At 39.7% G+C, this 3816-nt stretch overlaps 1 long non-coding RNA gene across 1 annotated transcript; it reads right to left on the minus strand.

Annotated features, from left to right (window-relative positions):
• Nucleotides 1-277: 277 nt before the first annotated feature.
• Nucleotides 278-3768, minus strand: LOC109374013 (uncharacterized). The gene is made up of 4 exons (XR_002122330.1): nucleotides 3650-3768; nucleotides 1848-1890; nucleotides 1661-1774; nucleotides 278-311 (listed from the first exon to the last, which is right to left on the minus strand). It is a non-coding gene; the product is annotated as an uncharacterized LOC109374013 (long non-coding RNA).
• Nucleotides 3769-3816: the final 48 nt, after the last annotated feature.

The following is a 3816-nucleotide window of genomic DNA, read 5'->3' on the forward strand; positions in this document are numbered from 1 at the left end:
TTGCTTGTATTACATATAAGATATCAACACACTTCATTAATCACTGTCTTTTTTTTATTTTTTATTTTTTATTGGGTAACAGTGTGTTTTTTCTAGGACCCATCAGCTCCAAGCCAAGTTGTTGTCCTTCAATCTAGTTGTGGAGGGTGCAGCTCAGCTCCAAGCCCAGTCGCCACTGGGGGACGGGGGCGCTCCCCCGCCCCTGCAGCCTACCATCCCATGAGGGAATCGAACCGGCTACCTTGTTGTTAAGAGCATGGGCTCTAACCAACTGAGCCACCCGGCCGCCCTATTTTTCTTTTTCTTTTAAGCTGCAGAACAATAACAGAAACATCTTATCAGGAATCTATAAGGTCCAGTAAGTTCTGGCCTATGCCTATCTCCAACCTCACTAGTGACTCCTACACCGAGATGGAAAATTATGCTTTGTACTTAACATTTATATGCATAAAATGAATCTATTAACTTTTACTTCTTTTTAAAGTGCTCTTCCCTATGTGCTTGTTCCTTAATTCCATAGGTTAATAACCATCTTCTTTATTTCAATTCAACAAATATTTCTGGAATGGTGTTACCAAGTTCCGTTAGGCCCCAGGAACAGCAGATGGAGTATGTTGTTTATATATATAAATATTAAGTATTAATTTAGATATGAAATATATATATATATATATATATATATATATATATAAAACAGAATTGATAGTTGCTGTATTAGCTATATGAAAAAAGTGCTATGGGAATCCTGAAGAGAAATATGTAATCAAAAACTTGATCAATCACTGTAGAGAGAGGTCAGAATCATGTTTCTATTCTCTCTATAAAAAATATTACAAAATATGAAGAGGCAAGCAAAGAATATACAACCAAATAATGCAGAAAATAAGCATTATAAAGGTATGTGGGATAGTTAATTTATAAAGATTTTTTTCTTCTGAATTTGGGGATGTTTGTGTTGTCAGCTTAAAAATATTTGTAGATAGTTTTTTCATTTCAAATAAATATTCACTTTCATGACCAATTTTGCATTTTTTTTTCCATAAAGAGGTCCCCCACATTGTATAAACGTTAGATGTCACACAGCCTGAATCTACTCGGGTGCCTATAATTTATTTGTAAGGCGCTGTTCTGGGAACAGAGGATAAATGACATCAGTGATCAAAACAGAGAAAAACACTCTTTCTCTTGTGAAGCTTACATTCTAGCTGAGAGAGACAGACAAAACAAAAAAAAACAGAATAAACAAGTAAACAGTATGTTAGACATAGTTGAGGAAGTTAAGGGGATGGAGAGTTCAGGGCTGGGTGTATGGGTGACATGAAGCTGCAATTTAAATAGGGTTGGTCTGAGTAGGTAGGCCTAATGGAGAAGGTGACCCTGAGCAGACTTGAAGGAAGTGGTTATTGATAATACCAGTGGAATCTAGTGTAGTCTATTAGCTTAGTGGTACTCCATTATTCTATGCGGGCCTTGCTTTTAGAATAATTGAAGTAAAAGAAGCCCAAAGACCCAGTAGTAGGAGGGTAAAGCAGTACCAGTTGGACTAGGGTTAAGAACGAAAGAGCTGCCTGGGCCACTGAACCTCAGAGATTGCTACAAAATAACATAGGGACACTAAAGCATCATGGGGAAATAATAAAGTGGGGCATATTGTATTTACCGGAACATCTTTGGGGGGTGAAACTCTCAAGGGGCGTGACTCTTAAGGAGATTTGGTCTGATGAACTGTCACACTTGTATTGCTCCATAGGGAGAGGCGAGGATGGAACCATATCTGCAATGTTCAGAACAGGAGAAGGCTGGGTGCTGCCAGGACTTGTCCTTTCCCACCCTTCTCACCCACTTACCAGTCAACCTTTCCTCTCACAGAGCTCAAGGTCAGGAAAAGAGCTAAAAAGATAAATTTAAAGGGCATATTATTGTCCTGTCCTAAAAAAGCAAAAACAAAAGCAAGAATGGGACTATAATTGTGCAGATTTTCAAGCAGAGCACCATGTTTTTATAGGCAGCTGTGGTATAGTAGAAAGATAAAGGACAAGTCAAAACTAGATGTGAGGTCTCACTCTGCCACTTAGCTGATTAGCGGTGGGCAAATCAGAACGGGAAAAACTAAGTTTTATTATCTATAAAATGGGGATAATAATATGTTTCTTTTGTGACAATGAGATAATTGTGTTTAAATGGACTTTTTAATCAACAAAGTGTCATACATTTGTTTGACATAAAAATAAAGGTAGTTCATAGTAGCTAGGTAAGGGTCATTGTTATGAATGTATAATAACTTAAGTTGTAATTACCAACAAATAGTTAAGACAGTGCAAAATGCTTTAAAATCTCTATGTATAGTGGGTCTTCATGTAGCTTCAAAAAAGCAATCTAATAGACTTTTCAACATCTTTTAACGGGACGTTAGAACAGGAGACAGACATACATCTTATATCTCAAAAGCTGAACAGGTATTGTTTTCTTAGTCACCTGGATGAACACTGAAGGAGTGACCTTAACCAAATGAAAGTTCAGTGTCTAAACTAACTGGCTATTTTCTCTGAATTGCCAACTAGGCAGAACGATTCTTAATGATACTTCATGTCAGCAAGAAAGATGATCGCAAGAATGAACAAAAATAGCCTCTGTTCAACAGCTGTGATATCTATAATTTATAAGCTGTGATCATTACTCATCAGATTGTTTTGGTGTGTAAACAAGAATGATGTATGTTTTCCATTTGTGTATTTACCATTTTTTAGAAAACAAATTTTTGTTACATCTCATTCTTTCTGATCAATACATTTCTCTCTTTACATTTAAAGTGTGATAAGGCACTACTTGTTTGAGGAATGTGACCTTGAAACTCTATTGTCATGCACAATGTTAAAAATGTTCAACTAGTCCTTAAACATTTATTATCAAATAGCAAACATTTTTTTAGGCACTGTAAGATAGGCAACACTAAAGAATAGGACAACATGGAAGGGAGGGAGGGAGAGAGGGATATATAATCACCTTATTACTAAATTCTTGTCAGTCTGGTTTCCTCTCACCATATTTTATCCCCACTTCTATCTTTATCACATGTATACTTTCATTAATTTGCGCGCTTAAATTGCCCTTGCTCTTCACAATTTCTCTTTGCCCCTACGTATTTTACTTTCCATGCTCACAGCATTCAGTTTTTCCTTTTCCTTTTTCACTGTTTCTGCACAGTTCCAACGCAAACTATCCTACACTATGTATTTATACGAGCACGTGCTAAAATATCGTACAACTGAGCAAATGCTGTGGCCGTGAATTATCGGAGAACGTTGTGCAAATTAGAATGGAGAGCTCTGGAGGAGAGCGTCTCTTCTATTTACAGGGCAAAATAATCGAGAATTATACTATACATGGAGGACGACTGAAGAGAGCGCAGACTTGAGTTCTCCATGTGCCCTGACCTGTATCAAAAACACTCAGCCCGAGAGACTTCCTTGAGGCTCTCTGACTGCTGGAGGATACAGGGCCGTCCCCACCGCCTCCGACCCAACTCCTTAGGCTCCTGCAGTCGTTTTTACAACACATCCCCTCTCTCCCCACACTTGGGGCCTGTTTGTCTTCTTTATGATTCTACTGCCACCTCTTTCCATTCCCTAGGATTCGGCCCAAATCTCACCCTCACATTCTCACTCCGTTCGGGGTTCCCCACGATGGGCCTCTGCAGCCCACGCTCGCCCTCGGGCCTCTGCTCCAGGTGAGGGGGCGCCGCGCCCTGCGCCCCCGCCCTCGCACACCTGTCGGCCTCCGACCCTCCCCGCCCCCGGCTCGGGGCCCCTCCCCCCG

This window comes from Hipposideros armiger, unplaced genomic scaffold (assembly GCF_001890085.2).
Source record: "Hipposideros armiger isolate ML-2016 unplaced genomic scaffold, ASM189008v1 scaffold_776, whole genome shotgun sequence".
Taxonomy (NCBI): domain Eukaryota; kingdom Metazoa; phylum Chordata; class Mammalia; order Chiroptera; family Hipposideridae; genus Hipposideros; species Hipposideros armiger.